Here is a 22,477-nt window from a genome sequence, read left to right on the forward strand (position 1 = left end):
ACCTCAGCCGCAGTTTCTCTAGCAGACAGGTCATCTAATTTACCTAAAACTTCCCTGAGTCTGTCTTCACTTTCCTCACTTTTCACTCTCTTTTCTCTGATTATATCCAACAACTCAACTCGCTCCGCCTTATATCTTTCTAGCTTTCCCTGAAGCGTTTGAAACTTTGTCAGCTCGGACAAAGACGGTTCCAGCTGTTTAGCTAGATTTAAGGCGAAACTAGATAGGACCTGAACTGCGTTCACAGACCCTCCTGTGTTAAGCTGGTTCGCTACCTTAGCTACTAAATCTACTTGCAGCTTCTCAATATCATCAAAGTTCAACTTTTCGATACCGCTCCAGTAACCAGGATTGTCGTCGCTAGAAATAGTACTTATAAGCGACTCCACTTCAGACATTTTAGCAGCCATTGTCATTACGTCAGAGAAACTTTAAGAGTATTACTTTTTTTCCTTTTACCAAAATACAGTATGGAATCTAAACACCCGAGCAGATGGATTTCCAATCAGCACACGTTACACTAAACGCTAGAAAACAGGGGGATTTCTTTACGCAGTTATCAGCACACCCGGTATTCGCGTATAAAAGCCACGGTGCTGTGCTGAACTTGAACTCACAGCAACATCAGTTATTCTGTGCGATTGAGTCTCATTTCATTCTAAACTCGCCCACCCAGGGACGCCATTAAATGTAGTGGTTTGATGGGTTTACTGAGACACTTATTAATTGTAGCAGTAATCACGAGGTTGTTCGTTGGGGCTTTTAGAAAATCAATCGCCAGAACAACTAACAACGCACACACACGGGTTCAATACACGAGATACATTTATTAATATAAATTGTGCACCAAACATATACTAGTCTGCCTGGATACGAGCGGCAGACCTTACTGTGAGGGTTATCAATATACAAGATATATAATCTCGAAGAGATGCAAACACAAAGAGATACACAACAGAGAATATATGTCAATATATATCGTTCGGTTACCAAATCGCTAATCAGTGTTATTACCCATTGTTACTCTAAACTCGGAAGTAAATACATTACTCATGAATTAAATTGATAACAACTTGTGTTGAGGTACAATTGAATTCTCGAGACGCAATGTAGAACATGGGGTTAACTTATCCACTGTGTATGGATTTGGAATTTCCCGGCACGAACACCAAACCAGCTGACAAGCTCTGTTGCAGCCTCTGTTCCAGCGGTTGTCCAATGGGCGTTGTGTCGGCGTCCTCTGGCTACCAGCCAACCAGTCAAGGTGCAGCTCGGAGTAGGACGGGCGGAGGAATCTGACTGCGGCGCGCAGGGCAGTCGTTGCTCCGAGGGGATCTACCAGCAGTCCGGCTGGCTAGTAGAAAGTCTCTATGCACAGAGTGTGACCGCGAGTCCTCACAAGTCACTCTTTTGCCTGGGAAGAAACTGGTTCGTTCCCGGTCCAGCGCTGCTTCTGAATAAGCTATTCAGGTTGTCGACGAGGGTCCAACTGTAGGCTGCCGTTGATCAAACGGAGCATTCACGTTAGTAGAATTCTGAGTACGTACGGGATGCTTGGCCTCGCGCTTAGAACAAAGTCCAAGTCCCTATGCAGACAACAGCAGTTGTCACGTGATTGTCTCTGAGGATGCGCGAAAATGGCCAAGGAGAGCCCCGATCTGAGCTTGCGCTCCCTTTTTGACCAAGACACAGATGTGTGCTGATTGGTTGAGAGTTTGGCGGGCATTGGAGACCCACGTGGTATTACCACGCCCTGCCAGTCCCTGATTGGTTGGTCAAGGTGAGATATAAGTCACTTACTCTTGACACTTAAGAATGCAGTCCAGATGTCCATTCAGCACTCCCTAGACAGATAGGCGCCAATGGATGACCATTGATCATGATAGCCAGGCTTAGCTAAGTGCATCCCTGTCTGGGAGCTGTTCCCTATCAAAAGAAAACAACTTAAATCAGTCTGCATGAATACTTTCTCTGTGGCTGCACCGGTGAGATGGGGCTTCATTTAGGACAGCATACCAACGCTTAATTCTGTCTTATTAACAAGCATTGCCGCTACACTTGTATCCCAACTTTTGCAACTCGCAACTGAAAACCCACTGAAGCTAAGCAGGTGTGAGCCAGGTCAGTACCAGGATGAGGGTGAGCTACAGGGAAAAACAAAGCTTCCAGCTGGAAGTGGTGTTAATGGGCGCTCACTCTGAGGTCTGTACGGGTCCCAATGTCCCAATATAGTGACGGAGAAGCTGTGTTGGAAAAAGGGCGCTGTCTTTTGGATGAGATGTAAAACCGAGGTCATAGTGCTCTGTGGTCATTAAAAATGACCACCAAAACCTTTGACAAAAGCTCTTGGTAATTGATGGTCTTCAATAATGCTTCTCCTTTAGGTACATTTTAAATCAGCTGAAAAATGCTGTGAAATGGGGGGGCACTTCAGGCCAGTGTAGGATTTGGGTTACAAGAACTATGAAACTGCACGAGAAAGCCCGTACACTGAATTACACGGCTTTCTATTCAAAGGACAAAAGAAATTCCCTGAGCTTGATTTTTTGCAGCACAGAGAGGACCACTGTTGTGAGGTCGGTTAGCTCAGTTGGTTAGATGGTGGTGCTAGTAACGCCAAGGTTGTGGGTTTGAGCCGCGTACGGGCCAGGTCCTTTTCTCCTCTCTTACCAAAGCTGTTAGGTTCCTTTCCGTGGTGAGATGGGTTGTCATGCAACGCTGCCACATAGCGCCGACAGACAAGAGTGTTGCGGGAGAAGAGAAATGTGTTTGAAGATTTAAGAGTGTCTTAGGTGCAGCCAAAATCAAGTGTCACAAATGCAAGTGGTTGGATTTCCATTGTTTAATATGGTAAAAATAAGCTGAAGTAATCTGCCGGTCCGGCACAGTCTGCCATGCTTTTGTCATTTACTGTAAAGTGGTATTGAACTGGGTGTCAAACTGGAGCCTCACCATTTGCATATGTGAGGCTCCAGTTATACATCGAGTGTCACATTAAATGACAAAAATGAAGAGAGTTAAAGCAGCTGGAGAGGTTTTCTTACAACTTTTGAGCTGACACAGTTTTGGAAAATGTTTCCTTCACGCTGCACTGTACAACATAGGCAGCCAAGAGTCTCCAAAACAGACAGATAGGAGAAAATTCCCACTCGTCCTGAAGTTCCCAAAATCAAGCACTGAGCGTAAACAAAGTGTCTAAGTAGCGTGGGAATGCTAACCCTAACCCTAGCGTAAAAAGATGAGTCAAAGTAACGTCTAATCGGATTAGTTTCCTTAGAGCTGGTTCAGAGTTTGCTGAAGAGTTTACCCAGTGGGCACTGATTCGTCGAATATACGTATATTCACGGCGAAAATACGGCTATACGTATATATACGTCGCCTCGACGTATAAGCAAAGTCGAATTGCAACCGTAAAATCGACGACATTAATAAACGCATATATAACGTCGAAAACACATCTAACACAGTGCCTGAGGCTTTTTACTGTATGTATCGTGTGTGCCGCAACTAGGAGTATACGGCACTCTGCACAGTGTACGAAGTAAATTATTTTCGCAGTAATTAATTTACACGTGTATAATAAATATAGTAAATATAATAAATTAATTACTGCGAAAATTACTTCGTACACTGTGCAGAGTGCCGTATACTCCTAGGTAAGTTAGGTACATCTTTTTGCCCAAAACTGAAGGGGCGACATTCCTCCCTCCCCCCGTGATGCCAGGCCTGTCCCCATCCTATTCCATAATGTCATTATACTGTATATAATACCATACAACAGTGACCGATCCTTACTAACTGCATGCGTTAAAATTGCACATCAGCTCATAGCAGGGGGCACATAGCCGCGATGTATTATCAATGTTAAATTTCAACCATAATATCGACAACATTAATAAACGCATACGTTGAGAAAATATCGAACCCAGCATATTTTCCGGTTATATACCACAATGCATTGCTAGTATTCGTTGGTCACCATTTTGGACACGTTTTTCAAACGTAGAAGTATATCCGCAAATATCTCAGCAATCCTCTTTTGACGAGTAAGTATGAACAATAATAATACTATCTGAATACATACAGATCTTTCTTAATATTATTTTGATTAAAATAGTAAGTGAATAAGCAAAAAATGGCACATAAAAATAGTGGAGCTTTTTAAACGTCTGTACTTACTGCGCCCCATAAGAAATCGTTTGTCCCCGTTCAAAAGAGGTTGTGCGATGTCCTGCAGCGTTCGCAAAGCAAACCTTTGACAGTTTGAAAAGAGGAATTCTGCTTCCTGTGCGTGCAGTAGTTACAAAGTTGAACGTCTTTACACGATCTGCTGCAGTTTTCAGTGGGCGGGCGTTGTCAAATGGCTTAGAAAAACGCACTGTGTTTCGGCTCGGCAAACATCGTGAGCAGTGTCCTGCATGTTTTCTGTGTATAGCTGTCTTTTAACGCATACAGAATTCATTCGAAATGGGGAATGGTGTGAATGGGGAAGATGACACTAAATCGTTTTGCCGTTTCTCTATTCTTATTCTATGTTGTACTTTCAAACTTTGGGTACTCTTTAATTAGGACAGACTTTATTGCTCAACTTCTATGATGCAAGCCAAATTTTATACATTTATTTCAGCTTTGAGCTTAGTAAACCGTTCATTTTTTAGATTATACTAAAGAAGATATTAATCATCATTAATTTGGGAAGTAATATTATATAATTTTCTCCTAGCTGCGGTGCTGAAGTCCCGCCCTAAATCAGCAGAAAAAGAAATAAAGGAGCACGCAATGTGTTACTTGAAGAATGCATATGCAAGGCAGGGGGCCAGGAGATCTGGACTCTGAAAATACTAGGTTTTTGGTTCTAACTGTTAGGACAATTACACAGGGTTTGCAAATAGTGGACAAAAATCGTCTTAACTTCCATTGTAATATTTTTTTTCTTGGAAATATAGAAGTTGTACATTTTAAAATGTATATTTGAATCAAAATGTGGTTTTGAGTTAGTGTGTTAATGTAATTAGTTTGTGTTTGCCGTTACTATACTGTATATTGCCATATTACCAGAATTTGTAGCTGAAGTTTAAGACTAGTTGTGTTTTTTATGATTATTGCCCATATGTTGATTGTTGATTGATTGTATACAATGTATAATTTGAAATACATATTTTTCAGGTGTGAATGTGTATTTTCAGAATAAATTTCTAAACCAAATCATTGGGTTGATTTACTAGTTTCTACACCTGTAAAACCTAACTTTGATGTATAATAGACCTCTACCCATATACGTATAATAGACCTCTAAAGTTATCCGTATAATAGACCTCTAACCATATACATATAATAGACCTCTAAAGTTATCCGTATAATAGACCTCTACCCATATACGTATAATAGACCTCTAAAGTTATCCGTATAATAGACCTCCAACCATATACGTAGAATAGTCCTCTAAAGTTATCCGGAACTCCTACCATATATGTATAATAGTCCTCTAAATTTATCCGTATAATAGAACTCCAACCATTTACGTATAATGAACATCTAATCATAGACGTATAATTGACGTATAACAATAGACGTATATTAGAATTTCATTCTAGACGAATTGCAGACCACATTTAGACGTCTAAGGTATGCGTTTAATAGACGTATATTATACGTCTTTTGCCCACTGGGTTACGTCTCAACAGAAACGCTCTTTAGCTCTTTCAGTGTTATGCAGAGAACAGCGTCTGTCGAGATCACTTTTGAGTCAGCGCGAAACGCCGTGTGCTGTCAGTTTGATTTCATATTGCTCGTAGCGGCGCCCGGCTTTTGTCTGTCAAACGTTAGGTTGCGCTTCTTCATGCTGCATCGTCGGCATGAGTGGAGCTTTTTAAACGTCTGTACTTACTGCGCCCCATAAGAAATCGTTTGTCCCCGTTCAAAAGAGATTTTGCGATGTCCTGCAGCGTTCGCAAAGCAAACCTTTGACAGTTTGAAAAGAGGAATTTATTCTGCTTCCTGTGCGTGCAGTAGTTACAAAGTTGAACGTCTTTACACGATCTGCTGCAGTTTTCAGTGGGCGGGCTTTGTCAGATGGCTTGGAAAAACGCACTGTGTTTCGGCTCGGGAAACATCATGAGCAGTGTCCTGCATGTTTTCTGTGTATAGCTGTCTTTTGACGCATACAGAATTCATTCGAAATCATTGATTTCTCCAATTATCAAGGGTCCCTTAAAGGATGAGTCAAAGTAACGTCTAATCGGATTAGTTTCCTTAGAGCTGGTTCAGAGTTTGCTCAAGAGTTTACCTTTCACAGATGTGCAAAGAAGAATGTTGGGGGTGCACGCTTCAAGGTGCCTTACAGTGCGTTGTTTCCGACACAGTGTGGCCGGGTGTTTTCCGAGTTATCGCACGGATTGGGCACGCCCACAAGCCGAGAGCCGCAGGCGATGAGCCCGGGGCTGAACGGGCCCCACTGGCTAGTTTGTAAGGCCAGGTGCATTGCCAACCACGACCGGCAGCGCAGAGGCTTTGAAGGCGGTCTGGGCTCCTGCAGCTGTGCAGCCACGCACTCTGGTTTCTCTTCATCTCGTACAAATCTTTCGCCTTTTATTAAAGATTTCCGTGGAGAGGAGCATGAATAAGTTCCATGCAATTTTTGTGCTTCCCTGCCTTCGGGTGGGGCGCAGCCTGGCTGGTCAAAGAGAGAAAACAAAAACGTTCGCAATCACTCTTGTTATGGCAATTGTGGCCGTCTGCTCCGCGAGTCCACGGTCTCCGGCTGTCTGATTGGCGCTCTTTTCTTTGGGGGGCGGGAAGTGTCCGGCCGCAGGGGATCTTGGGACCTCGCTTTGCATAGCGGCTTCCCAGAGTGCGTCGTTTCCGGCACAGTGTGGCTGGGTGTTTTCCGACTTATCGCACGGATTGGGCACGGCCGCAAGCTGAGAGCCGCAGGCGATGAGCCCGGAGCTGAACGGGCCCCACTGGCTCGTTTGTAAGGCCAGGTGTATTGCCAACCATGACCGGCAGCGCAGAGGCTTTGAAGGCGGCCTGGGCTCCTGCAGCTGTGCAGCCACGCACTCTGGTTTCTCTTCATCTCGTACAAATTTTTCGCCTTTTACTAAAGATTTCCGTGGAGAAGAGCATGAATGAGTTCCATGCAATTTTTGTGCTTCCCTGCCTTCGGGTGGGGCGCAGCCTGGCTGGTCAAAGAGAGAAAACAAAAACGCTCGCAATCGGTCTTGTTATGGCGATTGTGGCAGTCTGCTCCGCGAGTCCTCGGTCTCCGGCCGTCTGATTGGCGCTCTTTTCTTTGGGGGGTGGGAAGTGTCCGGCCGCAGGGGATCTTGGGACCTCGCTTTGCATAGCGGCTTCCCAGAGTGCGTAGTTTCCGGCACAGTGTGGCCGGGTCTTTTCCGAGTTATCGCACGGATTGGGCACGCTCGCAAGCCGTGAGCCGCAGGCGATGAGCCCGGAGCTGAACGGGCCCCACTGGCTCGTTTGTAAGGCCAGGTGCATTGCAAACCACGACCGGCAGCGCAGAGGCTTTGAAGGCGGACTGGGCTCCTGCAGCTGTGCAGCCACGCACTCTGGTTTCTCTTCATTTCGTACAAATCTTTCGCCTTTTACTAAAGATTCCCGCGGAGAGAAGCATGAATGAGTTCCATGCAATATTTGTGCTTCTCTGCTTTCGGGTGGGGCGCAGCTGGGCTGGTCAAAGAGAGAAAACAAAAACGCTCGCAATCGGTCTTGTTATGGCGATTGTGGCAGTCTGCTCCGCGAGTCCTCGGTCTCCGGCCGTCTGATTGGTGCTCTTTTCTTTGGGGGGCGGGAAGTGTCCGGCCGCAGGGGATCTTGGGACCTCGCTTTGCATAGCGGCTTCCCAGAGTGCGTCGTTTCCGGCACAGTGTGGCCGGGTGTTTTCCGAGTTATCGCACGGATTGGGCACGCTCGCAAGCCGTGAGCCGCAGGCGATGAGCCCGGAGCTGAACGGACCCCACTGGCTCGTTTGTAAGGCCAGGTGCATTGCAAACCACGACCGGCAGCGCAGAGGCTTTGAAGGCGGACTGGGCTCCTGCAGCTGTGCAGCCACGCACTCTGGTTTCTCTTCATTTCGTACAAATATTTCGCCTTTTACTAAAGATTCCCGTGGAGAGAAGCATGAATGAGTTCCATGCAATATTTGTGCTTCTCTGCTTTCGGGTGGGGCGCAGCTGGGCTGGTCAAAGAGAGAAAACAAAAACGCTCGCAATCGGTCTTGTTATGGCGATTGTGGCCGTCTGCTCCGCGAGTCCTCGGTCTCCGGCCGTCTGATTGGCGCTCTTTTCTTTGGGGGGCGGGAAGTGTCCGGCCGCAGGGGATCTTGGGACCTCGCTTTGCATAGCGGCTTCCCAGAGTGCGTCGTTTCCGGCACAGTGTGGCCGGGTGTTTTCCGAGTTATCGCACGGATTGGGCACGCTCGCAAGCCGTGAGCCGCAGGCGATGAGCCCGGAGCTGAACGGGCCCCACTGGCTCGTTTGTAAGGCCAGGTGTATTGCCAACCACGACTGGCAGGGCAGAGGCCTTGAAGGCGGCCTGGGCTCCTGCAGCTGTGCAGCCACGCACTCTGGTTTCTCTTCATCTCGTACAAATCTTTCACCTTTTACTAAAAATTTCCATGGAGAGGAGCACGAATGAGTTCCCTGCAGTTTTTGTGCTTCCCTGCTTTCGGGTGGCGGGCAGCTGGGCTGGTCAAAGAGAGAAAACAAGCACGTTCGCAATCGCTCTTGTAATGGTGATTGTGGCCGTCTGCTCCGCGAGTCCTCGGTCTCCGGCCGTCTGATTGGCGCTCTTTTCTTTGGGGGGCGGGAAGTGTCCGGCCGCAGGGGATCTTGGGACCTCGCTTTTCATAGCGGCTTCCCAGAGTGCGTCGTTTCCGGCACAGTGTGGCTGGGTGTTTTCCGACTTATCGCACGGATTGGGCACGGCCGCAAGCTGAGAGCCGCAGGCGATGAGCCCGGAGCTGAACGGGCCCCACTGGCTAGTTTGTAAGGCCAGGTGCATTGCCAACCATGACCGGCAGCGCAGAGGCTTTGAAGGCGGCCTGGGCTCCTGCAGCTGTGCAGCCACGCACTCTGGTTTCTCTTCATCTCATACGAATCTTTCGCCTTTTACTAAAGATTTCCGTGGAGAGGCGCATGAATGAGTTCCATGCAATTTTTGTGCTTCTCTGCCTTCGGGTGGGGTGCAGCTGGGTTGGTCAAAGAGAGAAAACAAGCACGTTTGCAATCGCTCTTGTAATGGTGATTGTGGCCGTTTGCTCCGCGAGTCCTCGGTCTCCGGCCGTCTGATTGGCGCTCTTTTCTTTGGGGGGAGGGAAGTGTCCGGCCGCAGGGGATCTTGGGACCTTGCCTGCATAGCGGCTTCCCAGAGTGCGTCGTTTCCGGCACAGTGTGGCCGGGTGTTTTCCGAGTTATCGCACGGATTGGGCACGCTCGCAAACCGTGAGCCACAGGCGATGAGCCCGGAGCTGAACGGGCCCCACTGGCTCGTTTGTAAGGCCAGGTGTATTGCCAACCACGACCGGCAGGGCAGAGGCCTTGAAGGCGGCCTGGGCTCCTGTAGCTGTGCAGCCATGCACTCTGGTTTTTCTTCATCTCGTACAACTCTTTCGCCTTTTACTAAAGATTTCTGTGGAGAGGAGCACGAATGAGTTCCCTGCAATTTTTGTGATTTCCTGCTTTCGGGTGGCGGGCAGCTGGGCTGGTCAAAGAGAGAAAACAAGCACGTTCGCAATCGCTCTTGTAATGGTGATTGTGGCCGTCTGCTCCGCGAGTCCTCGGTCTCCGGCCGTCTGATTGGCGCTCTTTTCTTTGGGGGGCGGGAAGTGTCCGGCCGCAGGGGATCTTGGGACCTCGCTTTGCATAGCGGCTTCCCAGAGTGCGTCGTTTCCGGCACAGTGTGGCCGGGTGTTTTCCGAGTTATCGCACGGATTGGGCATGCTCGCAAGCCGTGAGCCGCAGGCGATGAGCCCCGAGCTGAACGGGCCCCACTGGCTCGTTTGTAAGATCTGCGGCAGATCGTGTAAAGACGTTCAACTTTGTAACTACTGCACGCACAGGAAGCAGAATAAATTCCTCTTTCAAACTGTCAAAGGTTTGCTTTGCGAACGCTGCAGGACATCGCACAATCTGTTTTGAACGGGGACAAACGATTTCTTATGAGGCGCAGTAAGTACAGACGTTTAAAAAGCTCCACTCATGCCGACGATGCAGCATGAAGAAGGGCAACCTAACGTTTGACAGACAAAAGCCGGGCGCCGCTACGAGCAATATGAAATCAAACTGACAGCACACGGCGTTTCGCGCTGACTCAAAAGTGATCTCGACAGACGCTGTTCTCTGCATAACGCTGAAAGAGCTAAAGAGTGTTTCTGTTGAGACGTAACAAGCTTGTTTCTTTCTACCATGATGTTACCATGACAAAATCTGTCTTTAAACACCTTGCTCAGTCTCTGACGAGACTGTCAAGAATTGCTTTCGCCGATTGTATTGCAAACCGGCGGAAGCGGGGTATTGGGAAAAGTTTTCAACTAGCAATAATCGCACATCGGCTAAACCTCACAGGCTACGATACTGCCACTGCGCAAAGCTGATGGTTGCCAGGCAACCGCGTGGATCCTATGGAAATCGTTATCAATCGTCTCATGGCATGTCGTTGCTGTAACGCTTCATATTTGCGGCCGGACACTTCCCGCCCCCCAAAGAAAAGAGCACCAATCAGACAGGCGGAGACCGAGGACTCGCAGAGCAGACGGCCACAGTCGCAGTAATAAGAGTGATTGTGAGCGGTTTTGTTTTCTCTCTTTGACCAGCCCAGCTGCGCCCCACCCGAAGGCAGGAAAGCACAAAAATTGTATGGAACTCATTCATGCTCCTCTTCATGGAAATCTTTAGTAAAAGGCAAAAGATTTGTACGAGATGAAGAGAAACCAGAGTGCGTGGCTGGACAGCTGCAGGAGCCCAGGCTGCCTTCAAGGCTTCTGCCCTGCCGGTCGTGGTTGGCAATGCACCTGGCCTTACAAACGAGCCAGTGGGGCCCGTTCAGCTCCGGGCTCATCGCCTGCGGCTCTCGGCTTACCTGGCAGGGGAGATACCTTGATCAGCCTGTAGTTGGAGTAGTTGGATTGTTTTCTTGTTTTGTGGAAGCAGTGTTTGTTTTGCAGTTTGAGATGGCAACCTTTGGATCCCGCAAGAATGCTGTACGTTTTGAGCTTTTGGATGACCTCTTCATGGATCGTATGCAGTTCAGCAGAAAAGTGTTACAGAAGGAACTTGGCTTTGAACCTCGGCACTTGGATTTCATCTTTGCTCTCCCAGGTCAGAAAGCATTTGAGGTTGTATTTGGTACCTATCCTCTGTTTGAACAATGCGTGGATGTGTTTGAGGCAAAAAGAGGGAAAGTTCCTGCACTTGAGAAGATCAACTTGCAGCCTCTGACACAGAGAGAGAGGAAAACGGTGCATGTTGTTATGTTCTCGGAACTGGCAAAGACGGAGGACATTCACACCTGGCTTAACCAGTACTGCACCGTCCACCATGGAACTGAGGTTAGAGATGTTGACGGTATAAAAACAGGAGCAAGGAAATTCGAGGTTCGCTTACTACCGGACAATGTAAATGGAGGCTTAAGGCACCTGCCCTCTACAATCCGGCTGGGCGCCTGCAATGGCTATGTTTTTTATGTGGGACAACCAAAGGTGTGTCGGCGCTGTGGTGCTGTGGGACACCTGGCATCGTCCTGCACTGTGAAATGCTGCAAGACCTGTGGCAAACAGGGACATTTAGCCTCTGACTGTTCAATGCTGCCAAAGTGCAATTTATGTGGCTCGGAAGGACACGTTTTTAAGAACTGCCCTCACGCCTACGCCAATAAACTCAAAATGAGAAAGGATGAGGCAGTGCTTGTTTCAGCCAAACCGGCCCGAAAAGCCAAAGCAAACAACAAGTCAAACAAAGAACCCTTGTTGGACAAAGAGTCTCAGCCTCCAGCCAGGATCAGTCCTGCTGTGGCTCCGGGGCCGGTGGAAGAGAAATCCACTACGCTCCCACAACCGCAGACTGCACCAGACAAGCACGAGGGTTTGAAAACCCCCGAGAACAGCGAGGACCCCTCCCCCACTCCTGCTCCTCAGAACGAGGGCCAGTGTGGGGCCCCCCGGTGGAGCGGGTCCAGCGACGATACCCAGGATTCAGCGGAGCTGCTTTTCTCAGACTCTGCAAGTGCTACAGATGCCCTCCTCTCCTCCATCCAGTCCATCACGGAGGATCTGCAACAGCTGGTGGGTGAGGGGGAAGAGGAGACTGGTGCATCGGCTGCACCCCTTTCCCCTCAGTGCTCCCAGGAGCTGGACTTGAGGAAAAGGAAAAATGACTCTGTTTTCTCCCCGAGCGAGGAGGAAGGAGAGAATGGCGATGGGGACAGCTGGAACCCCTCCACCCCTCCCTCTACCCCCTTCCTTGAAATGGACTCCGTGAATGCTTTTACTGCTGCCACCCTGATGAAGGCTCATTCAGAGGATGGCTGGCAGGAAATTGGTAAGAAGAAAAAGAAAAAGAAGAAGGTAACAGGTGAGACCGAAGAGAAATGTGTTTTGTAAAGACTGGTTCCACTTTCTTATGTAATATGGCTCTAAACATAATTTCTCTTAACACCAGAGGTATCAATGACGGAGTTAAATGTCAGTGTGTCTTTGATTACCTCCAACAGAGAGAGGGAGATGTGTTGATGTTGCAGGAGTGTGCTTTAGCCTATCAAGAGAGGTATAAAAGCTTTGAAGATAGGTGGGATAAAGGGCCTTCTGTTTGGTCAGGGGACAATAACAACAGAGCCTCTGGCGTGGCCATTCTTTTCAAAGGATGGGCTTTCAAATTGAAAAGTATTCAGAGGGTCATAGATGGCAGGTTGCTGTGTGTGGATGTGGAATGGGGGACCGTTAACCTGCGGCTAATCAATGTGTATTGTCCTACTGACGTGGGAGGAAGGGTGGAGCTACTCAAGGCACTCTCTCCCCTATTGTTAAGTAGCACAGACGTGATAGTGGGAGGGGATTTTAATTGTATCTTAGAGCACACAGACAGGCAGTCTAGCTCTCCGATAAAATTGGATTCCAGCTCACTGGCCCTGCAAAACTTAGTTCAAGACTTTAAACTCTCAGACACATATAGATGTATATATCCCACAACAGCAGGATATGCATGGTCAGGGAGGAATAGCAGCTCCAGAATTGACTATTGCTTTGTCTCAGAGAGAGTGAAAGTTGTTGGGGTCACTCTTCAGCCTGTCTTCTTCTCAGATCATCAGGCTTTAGGGTGTAGAGTGGAACTCCAGGGCGGGACTGTCTTTGGCCCAGGCCTCTGGAAACTCAACACAAAGCTGCTAGAGAACGAGGGGGTAGTATCCCGCTACAAGGAGAAACTATCACAGTGGCTGTCCTTGCAGTGTCTGTACGGGTCAGTAGGAGAGTGGTGGGAGGAGGTGAAGATGAGGACAAAGGCCTTTTTCATGGCTGAGGGAAGGAAGGCTGCTGCCAGACGGAGAGGAGTGCTAGCCAGGAAACAGAGGCAGCTGCAGCGTCTCTACACGATGCTGCACAGTGGCTTCGATGTGCTCGAGGATATCACCCTTTTAAAAAAGGACATCCGGAGCATAGCCGAAGAAAGTAGTCGAGGAGTGCTGTTAAGAGGCAGAGTGCAGTTCTTGGAAGAAAATGAGAAGTGTACTCGCTTCTTTTTCAGGAAAGTGATAGGCTCCAAGTCTGTCATGGAAAGTGTAGTTGATGAGGAGGGACGAGAGAGAACAGAGCCGAGTGCTATCCTCTCCTGCACCAAGGCCTTCTACTCAAGACTGTACAGCTCTACAGAGGTAAAGGATGAAGAAATTCATTTTTTTACCTCAAAGCTAGAAAACGTTTTGAGTGAAGAAGATAGGGAAGTACTTGAGAGGGATTTGACAGTAGAAGAGCTGAGACAGGCTATGGAGAGCTTACAGAAGGGGAAAACTCCAGGTGCTGACGGGCTCCCTAAAGAATTTTATTGCACCTTTTGGGATCTGCTTCAGGATCCGCTACTGGTCCTATTCGAGGAAAGATATAAGACAGTATTGCTGCCTGACTCCTTAAGAGAAGGCACTATCTCTCTCTTGTTTAAGAAAGGAGCAAAAAATGACATAAAGAACTGGAGACCCCTCAGCCTGTTAGGCGTGGACACTAAGATCCTGTCCAAAGCCCTTTTCCTGCACCTACAAAATGTAGTGGCCTCACTGGTAGGGAAAGAACAGACTTGTGGGATAGCAGGACGCCTGATGAGCGACAACCTGGCCTTGTTGAGGGATGTCTGTCTGTACTCTGAGGATCGCTCCCTCCCTCTTTGCATTTTAGGTGTAGACCTAGAAAAGGCCTTTGACCGCCTAAACCGGCAGTACTTAACATCGGGACTTGAGCACATGAAGTTTGGCCCCATCATGAGAAAGTGGATTAACCTGCTGTACACAGGTAGCAACAGCAGAGTCATGGTTAATGGCAATAGATCACGCCCCTTTGAAGTCTGTTCAGGGGTGAGGCAGGGCTGCCCATTATCCCCCTTGTTATGCGTTTTGGCTATGGAGCCCTTAGCCTGTGCCTTGCGCCAGGATCAGGCCATTAATGGGATACCAGTGCCTGGAAGTGGGGGAGGAGAGGTAAAGACATCTCTATACATGGATGACGTCACCCTGCTCCTCTCTGACAATGCCTCAATTAGCAGAGCTCTGCAGTGCTGTGATCGTTTCTCTTTGGCTTCCTCCGCAAAAATTAACAAATCTAAGAGTGAGATTTTTTATCAGAACTGGAGGGAGCCAAAAGAAGGACATGATCTCAGGCTGCAAGAGAAGAGAATTAAGGTCCTGGGGGTGTATTTTGGAGAAGAGATGGGAACAGTAAATTGGCAGAACAAATTGCCAATCTTAAACAAAAAACTGATGCAATGGAAGGACCGAGACCTCACCATGACAGGGAAGGTGCTGGTCATCAAAGCCGAGCTCTTGCCTGTCTTGAATTTTCTGGCTTCTACCTTCCCAATCCCACACCGTGTTGCGGCGGTGATGAGGAGATTGATGTTTCAATTTCTATGGGGTGGGAAGCAGGAAAGACTCAGAAGGGAAATAATGTACAGGCCGCTACCCTCAGGGGGGAAGTCTGTCCCAGATATTGCTACGAAGCTGCTGTGCATTTTCCTGGCCTCTGTGCTGAGAGGCTTTGCAACAGCACCTGCAGCGCATACCTGGACTTATTTTTCCAGGCTCTGGGTAGGTAGGGAGGTGTTCAGAGTGTGGGGTGTCAGACCCAAGCTGGACGTCCCACTCTCTGACACATGCCCTGCAATTTATGGGACAGTTAAAAGTTTTCTAAGATCTCACCCAATTGGCCATATTCCCCTCCGAGATGTCAGCGTCCAAAAACTGGAAGATTTCGTTGCACCCCAGAACAATAGGCAGACCCATGTGGGCATTTTAACATCAGCCCAAACAAGGAAGGTGTGGAAACACACATCCTCTAAGTTTCTGTGCAACATTCACAGTGATTTAGCCTGGAGTGTCGTCCACCAGTGCTTACCGGTACGAACTTTCTTGTACCGTAGGGGCCTCACCCCCAGCCCTCGCTGCGTTAGGGTGGGCTGCGGCGAGGAGGAGACTGTATCCCATCTCCTGTGGTCCTGCTTTTTTGCTAAGGCCTTCTGGGCACAGTTTGAAGATTGGTTGCTGGCTCTCTCGCCCCAATTTACCCTGACCGCTGCTTTCGTCATATACGGCATCTCTCCTGTCAAACTTCCTCCTGACGTGTTTGACAGGATCTGGGCCGTGGTGAACAGTGGGAAAGTTGCCCTGTGGAGAGTGAGGAACATGGGGCTGTTCAAAGGCATCGAGATCCCAGTCAAGGCAGCAGGTAGCCTGGCCCTGTTCATCACCCGAGAGAACTATTACCTCAGAGATCTGTGGAGAGAAGGGAGGGAGGAAGCAGAAAATCTGTGGGAAATAGAGAGCATAGGTCAATATCTCAAGAAACTGTGAAAAACATTATCAAGTTTAAGTAAAGAATGTGATTTGCACCAGAAAAAAAGAAAATTGTTGCTATGTAACTGTTACCATGTCAAAATGTAATGAGATGTGATCATATATACTGTTTTAAGTATGTATATGAATGTAAAGCTTTCTGATTTGTGATGTCCTGTATTTTTTTGTGAAAAGAAAATAAAGTTCTTAAAAATCGAAATCGGTTCACCCAGGGCGAGGCTCGGCCATTGCACTCCGGCTGTGCTGACCCCTGCGAATTCCCCAAATGTGGGAATCTCGACTGCATAATTTCTGGTAGTGGGGGACTGCGTTCGCGCTCTCCCCTGATGTGCTTGGTCCAAAATCAGATACGGGAGGGTTAGGACACCACGAGCTGCGTGGCTGCGGAAGGATCCCGCTTCAAAAGGAGTCGACGCCGCTGCTGGTTCTCGCTGGCTTTTAGTTAGGGGTCCGGAGAAGCATCTCAAGCTAGTTCCACTACTCCTTCCGGACGTTCATTCCCTTTTCAAAGTCAGTCGTTTTGCTATAGTCTGCGTTCTTTAGGCTGATTATCGAGGTTAGCCTTTATTTGGTCATGGGGGGCCTCGGTACTGTATGCTGAGTCTAAAGACAGTTTCACCCGTTTTCTGATTGCTCGGTTCTGTACCAGTGCAGACATGTCAAACAGTGAATGGCTGTACCTCTATTGTATCCGTGCTCAATGAATGAAATCGGTAACAAATGAATATATGTCTAGTTATACGAAAAACGAGTGGTTTATCGACTCATCTTCATTTGCAGATTTAGAGGCAGCTTCGATATTCGTTTTACAGACGGGTTTTTTTTTTGGAATATGGGTCACACACATGCCACAGCAACAAAACATCTCTAGAGATGAGGCTATAGATCACCTTTCCATCCTGCAGGTTTTCCTCCCAAAGCCTACGGCACCAACGGCGACCCCTGCTGGCCGGGAGAGCAAAAGCTTACAGCACCTGGTATTCCCAGGCAGTCTCCCATCCAAGTACTAACTGTGGCGGGGGTTCCGTGCCCCCCGAGCGGGACTGAAGGATCGTTCGTGTGCAACTCTTTGGAAAGGAGCTGCTTTCCAAATCGCATTGCATGCCTGGATGTTGGCGAATGCGCTCCCTTGTGTTGGCTCGTCCCGCACTGGAGGAGGACAAACAATCTGCACGGAGGAGCACCACGCAAGTCTTCACCAGACAAAAACCTCCAGTGCACAGCACTCTGGAAACATTTCGGGGCTTTCGCGTGTTTATTTCAGCACGTAAAGCGCACCGGTCCAACACGTCGGCCGGGCGCGCGGCGCCTCCGCCCTCTTGTGGCCTTGCGGCGTCAAAGCAAGAGGCTCCTTCTCGCTGCCCTTCCGCTGTGTTGCAGGTCCCCGAGAGGGAACCCGGAGCGCGCACTTTGTGGGGGGCGGGGGACCGCGTTCGCGCTCTGCCCCCGGTCTCTTGCGCGAGTACTAAATCTCACAGACAGGGGGGCCTCGTCATTGATTGTTACAGGTGAGACGGGGATTAGGAGGAGACCCCGACTGATGGGTAAAGGGGAGCACTAACACCAGAGGGACACCCCCGGCGTCTCTTTTTGAGAGACGCCCTGGGGTTTCCTAATGGCCAAGGAGGGTCGGGACCTCGGTTTGACGCCTCCCCCGAAGGACGGCGCCTGTTTGTGCAGCAGAGTGTCGCCATCAGGAGGCTGGGGCGTAAGAGATCCACACAGCCCGCAGGGTGAGCGCTCCCTACTGGTCCCAGTCACACCTCTTGCAGGAGCAGCAGCAACCGGAGCTTTTCCGGGGTGGAATCTCCCATCCGGGTGCCGGCCAGGCTCACACCTGCTGGGCTGCCCCGGGGGTGAGCCCAGTCGAGAGTCGCAGGGCCAGATCTAGTCACCGGGGAGAAACGATACAAGTGAAGGATTGCTCGGCTCTCGGCACTTGAAAAGACCGACAAATGTCTCGTTCCCGCCGGAGCTGAATGTACCCGCATATGTGGTGTCGTCTTCTTCCCCCGCCCCGCTGTGTTTGCTGTATTGTCTCTGAAGCCGGCCCCCCCGAGACGAGACGGGCTGTTCCTGTGCCCCAATTAACACTTTACAGGTGCCATTCCCCGGCATTGTGGCCATTGTCGGTGCTCACACGCGATAAGATAAGGCGGAGGAGAGCGGGGCATGCCCAGCGGCAGACATTCAAGGAGGGGGCAGTGCGAGGTTAGGTGAGGTGCGACACGCCGGAGCCCCGACGCAGCTAATGCGGAGCACTTGTTGGACTGGCATCGAAAGGACGTGTGCGCACGGAGCGAGCCTTCCCTGCGGCGGAGCGCGGGAACTTTCTCCCCCCCTCCCGCTGCAGGAGTTGTGTGCACTGCAGCGGTGCCGAGAGAAAAGCACAGAAGGCAGCAGGCTCTGGAGAGCAGGTAAGAGACGGAGCCTTGTGGGCAGGCGAGCAGGCCCGTTTTTTGGAAATTGCTGAAAAGGTTTGTTCGGTGTGTGGCAGGCGCACGTCGCGAGCTTGCGTGGCGATCTGCCGGTCTGGAGTTATGCAAATGAGGCCGAATTGCATCCCGGGACATGCTGCGAATGCGCAACGGCGACTGCAGATGTGTAGGAAACGGCGCGCTCGTTTTCTCGTTTTGCCCACACTTTTGAGTGTTAGTGTGGCGTGTGAGTGTGTGAAAGAGTGGGCCCAGCAGGAGGCGGTGGCGTGCGGGGCGAGGAGGTGGCCTAGGCTGCGCGATTTGTGCTGTGGGTGCGGGCCGCTTGCAGGGGCCCGTTTAACTCATACTTACCTGCCAGGGGAGATACCTTGATCAGCCTGTAGGTGGAGTAGTTGGATTGTTTTTCTTTTGTTGGAAGCAGTGTTCGATTTGCGGTTTTTGAAATGGCAACCTTTGGATCCCGTAAGAATGCTGTACGTTTTGAGCTCTTGGATGACCTCTTCATGGATCGTATGCAGTTCAGCAGAAAAGTGTTACAGAAGGAACTTGGTTTTGAACCTCGGCACTTGGATTTCATCTTCGCTCTCCCAGGTCAGAAAGCATTTGAGGTTGTATTTGCTACCTATCCTCTGTTTGAACAATGCGTGGATGTGTTTGAGGCAAAAAGAGGCAAAGTTCCTGCACTTGAGAAGATCAACTTGCAGCCTCTGACACAGAGAGAGAGGAAAACGGTGCATGTTGTTATGTTCTCGGAACTGGCAAAGACGGAGGACATTCACACCTGGCTTAACCAGTACTGCACCGTCCACCATGGAACTGAGGTTAGAGATGTTGATGGTATAAAAACAGGAGCAAGGAAATTCGAGGTTCGCTTGCTACCGGACAGCGTAAATGGAGGCTTAAGGCACCTGCCCTCTACAATCCGGCTGGGCGCCTGCAATGGCTATGTGTTTTATGTGGGACAACCAAAGGTGTGTCGGCGCTGTGGTGCTGTGGGACACCTGGCATCGTCCTGCACTGTGAAATGCTGCAAGACCTGTGGCAAACAGGGACATTTAGCCTCTGACTGTTCAATGCTGCCAAAGTGCAATTTATGTGGCTCGGAAGGACACGTTTTTAAGAACTGCCCTCAAGCCTACGCCAATAAACTCAAAATGAGAAAGGATGAGGCAGTGCTTGTTTCAGCCAAACCGGCCCGAAAATCCAAAGCAAACAACAAGTCCAACAAAGAACCCTTGTTGGACAAAGACTCTCAGCCTCCAGCCAGGATCAGTCCTGCTGTGGCTCCGGGGCTGGTGGAAGAGAAATCCACTACGCCCCCACAACCGCAGACTGCACCAGACAAGCACGAGGGTTTGAAAACCCCCGAGAACAGCGAGGACCCCTCCCCCACTCCTGCTCCTCAGAACGAGGGCCAGTGTGGGGCCCCCCGGTGGAGCGGGTCCAGCGAGGATACCCAGGATTCAGCGGAGCTGCTTTTCTCAGACTCTGCAAGTGCTACAGATGCCCTCCTCTCCTCCATCCAGTCCATCACGGAGGATCTGCAGCAGCTGGTGGGTGAGGGGGAAGAGGAGACTGGTGCATCGGCTGCACCCCTTTCCCCTCAGTGCTCCCAGGAGCTGGACTTGAGGAAAAGAAAAAATGACTCTGTTTTCTCCCCGAGCGAGGAGGAAGGAGAGCATGGCGATGGGGACAGCTGGAACCTCTCCACCCCTCCCTCTACCCCCTTCCTTGAAATGGACTCTGTGAACGCTTTTACTGCTGCCACCCTGATGAAGGCTCATTCAGAGGATGGCTGGCAGGAAATTGGTAAGAAGAAAAAGAAAAAGAAAAAGGTAACAGGTGAGACCGAAGAGAAATGTGTTTTGTAAAGACTGGTTCCACTTTCTTATGTAATATGGCTCTTAACATAATTTCTCTTAACACAAGAGGTATCAATGACAGAGTTAAATGCCAGTCTGTCTTTGATTACCTCCAGCAGAGAGAGGGAGATGTGTTGATGTTGCAGGAGTGTGCTTTAGCCTATCAAGAGAGGTATAAAAGTTTTGAAGATAGGTGGGATAAAGGGCCTTCTGTTTGGTCAGGGGACAATAACAACAGAGCCTCTGGCGTGGCCATTCTTTTCAAAGGATGGGCTTTCAAATTGAAAAGTATTCAGAGGGTCATAGATGGCAGGTTGCTGTGTGTGGATGTGGAATGGGGGACCGTTAACCTGCGGCTAATCAATGTGTATTGCCCTACTGACGTAGGAGGAAGGGTGGAGCTACTCAAGGCACTCTCCCCCCTATTGTTATGCAGCACAGACGTGATAGTGGGAGGGGATTTTAATTGTATCTTAGAGCACACAGACAGGCAGTCTAGCTCGCCGATAAAATTGGATTCCAGCTCACTGGCCCTGCAAAACTTAGTTCAAGACTTTAAACTCTCAGACACATATAGATGTATATATCCCACAACAGCAGGATATACATGGTCAGGGAGGAATAGCAGCTCCAGAATTGACTATTGCTTTGTCTCCGAGAGAGTGAAAGTTGTTGGGGTCACTCTTCAGCCTGTCTTCTTCTCAGATCATCAGGCTTTAGGGTGTAGAGTGGAACTCCAGGGCGGGACTGTCTTTGGCCCAGGCCTCTGGAAACTCAACACAAAGCTGCTAGAGAACGAGGGGGTAGTATCCCGCTACAAGGAGAAACTATCACAGTGGCTGTCCTTGCAGTGTCTGTACGGGTCAGTAGGAGAGTGGTGGGAGGAGGTGAAGGTGAGGACAAAGGCCTTTTTCATGGCTGAGGGAAGGAAGGCTGCTGCCAGACGGAGAGGAGTGCTAGCCAGGAAACAGAGGCAGCTGCAGCGTCTCTACACGATGCTGCACAGTGGCTTCGATGTGCTCGAGGATATCGCCCTTTTAAAAAAGGACATCCGGAGCATAGCCGAAGAAAGTAGTCGAGGAGTGCTGTTAAGAAGCAGAGTGCAGTTCTTGGAAGAAAATGAGAAGTGTACTCGCTTCTTTTTCAGGAAAGTGGTAGGCTCCAAGACTGTCATGGAAAGTGTAGTTGATGAGGAGGGACGAGAGAGAACAGAGCCGAGTGCTATCCTCTCCTGCACCGAGGCCTTCTACTCAAGACTGTACAGCTCTACAGAGGTAAAGGATGAAGATATTCATTTTTTTACCTCAAAGCTAGAAAACATTTTGAGTGAAGAAGATAGGGAAGTACTTGAGAGGGATTTGACAGTAGAAGAGCTGAGACAGGCTATGGAGAGCTTACAGAAGGGGAAAACTCCGGGTGCTGACGGGCTCCCTAAAGAATTTTATTGCACCTTTTGGGATCTGCTTCAGGATCCGCTACTGCTCCTATTCGAGGAAAGCTACAAGACAGAATTGCTGCCTGACTCCTTAAGAGAAGGCACTATCTCTCTCTTGTTTAAGAAAGGAGCAAAAAATGACATAAAGAACTGGAGACCCCTCAGCCTGTTAGGCGTGGACACTAAGATCCTGTCCAAAGCCCTTTTCCTGCGCCTACAAAATGTAGTGGCCTCACTGGTAGGGAAAGAACAGACTTGTGGGATAGCAGGACGCCTGATGAGCGACAACCTGGCCTTGTTGAGGGATGTCTGTCTGTACTCTGAGGATCGCTCCCTCCCTCTGTGCATTTTAGGTGTAGACCTAGAAAAGGCCTTTGACCGCCTAAACCGGCAGTACTTAACATCGGTACTTGAGCACATGAAGTTTGGCCCCATCATGAGAAAGTGGATTAACCTGCTGTACACAGGTAGCAACAGCAGAGTCATGGTTAATGGCAATAGATCACGCACCTTTGAAGTCTGTTCAGGGGTGAGGCAGGGCTGCCCATTATCCCCCTTGTTATTCGTTTTGGCTATGGAGCCCTTAGCCTGTGCCTTGCGCCAGGATCAGGCCATTAATGGGATACCAGTGCCTGGAAGTGGGGGAGGAGAGGTAAAGACGTCTCTATACATGGATG

The 22,477-nt window shown here is 49.4% G+C and overlaps 10 non-coding genes across 10 annotated transcripts; 8 read left to right on the forward strand and 2 right to left on the reverse strand.

The window, feature by feature from the left end:
• The first annotated feature begins 6,547 nt into the window (after nt 1–6,547).
• Nucleotides 6,548–6,664, forward strand: LOC138228406 (U5 spliceosomal RNA). Its single transcript, XR_011185486.1, has one exon. It is a non-coding gene; the product is annotated as a U5 spliceosomal RNA (small nuclear RNA).
• A 391-nt stretch (nt 6,665–7,055) lies between these two features.
• Nucleotides 7,056–7,172, forward strand: LOC138228394 (U5 spliceosomal RNA). The gene has a single exon (XR_011185474.1). It is a non-coding gene; the product is annotated as a U5 spliceosomal RNA (small nuclear RNA).
• A 391-nt stretch (nt 7,173–7,563) lies between these two features.
• LOC138228413 (U5 spliceosomal RNA) lies at nt 7,564–7,680 on the forward strand. Its single transcript, XR_011185493.1, has one exon. It is a non-coding gene; the product is annotated as a U5 spliceosomal RNA (small nuclear RNA).
• A 391-nt stretch (nt 7,681–8,071) lies between these two features.
• On the forward strand, nt 8,072–8,188 carry LOC138228421 (U5 spliceosomal RNA). The gene has a single exon (XR_011185500.1). It is a non-coding gene; the product is annotated as a U5 spliceosomal RNA (small nuclear RNA).
• A 391-nt stretch (nt 8,189–8,579) lies between these two features.
• LOC138228430 (U5 spliceosomal RNA) lies at nt 8,580–8,694 on the forward strand. Its single transcript, XR_011185509.1, has one exon. It is a non-coding gene; the product is annotated as a U5 spliceosomal RNA (small nuclear RNA).
• A 393-nt stretch (nt 8,695–9,087) lies between these two features.
• On the forward strand, nt 9,088–9,204 carry LOC138228412 (U5 spliceosomal RNA). Its single transcript, XR_011185492.1, has one exon. It is a non-coding gene; the product is annotated as a U5 spliceosomal RNA (small nuclear RNA).
• A 390-nt stretch (nt 9,205–9,594) lies between these two features.
• LOC138228426 (U5 spliceosomal RNA) lies at nt 9,595–9,709 on the forward strand. Its single transcript, XR_011185505.1, has one exon. It is a non-coding gene; the product is annotated as a U5 spliceosomal RNA (small nuclear RNA).
• A 759-nt stretch (nt 9,710–10,468) lies between these two features.
• LOC138228272 (U4 spliceosomal RNA) lies at nt 10,469–10,610 on the reverse strand. The gene has a single exon (XR_011185358.1). It is a non-coding gene; the product is annotated as a U4 spliceosomal RNA (small nuclear RNA).
• Nucleotides 10,611–10,840: 230 nt separating this feature from the next.
• On the reverse strand, nt 10,841–10,957 carry LOC138228364 (U5 spliceosomal RNA). The gene has a single exon (XR_011185444.1). It is a non-coding gene; the product is annotated as a U5 spliceosomal RNA (small nuclear RNA).
• A 5,264-nt stretch (nt 10,958–16,221) lies between these two features.
• LOC138228129 (U1 spliceosomal RNA) lies at nt 16,222–16,391 on the forward strand. Its single transcript, XR_011185223.1, has one exon. It is a non-coding gene; the product is annotated as a U1 spliceosomal RNA (small nuclear RNA).
• Nucleotides 16,392–22,477: the final 6,086 nt, after the last annotated feature.

Source organism: Lepisosteus oculatus, unplaced genomic scaffold (assembly GCF_040954835.1).
Source record: "Lepisosteus oculatus isolate fLepOcu1 unplaced genomic scaffold, fLepOcu1.hap2 HAP2_SCAFFOLD_40, whole genome shotgun sequence".
NCBI lineage: Eukaryota > Metazoa > Chordata > Actinopteri > Semionotiformes > Lepisosteidae > Lepisosteus > Lepisosteus oculatus.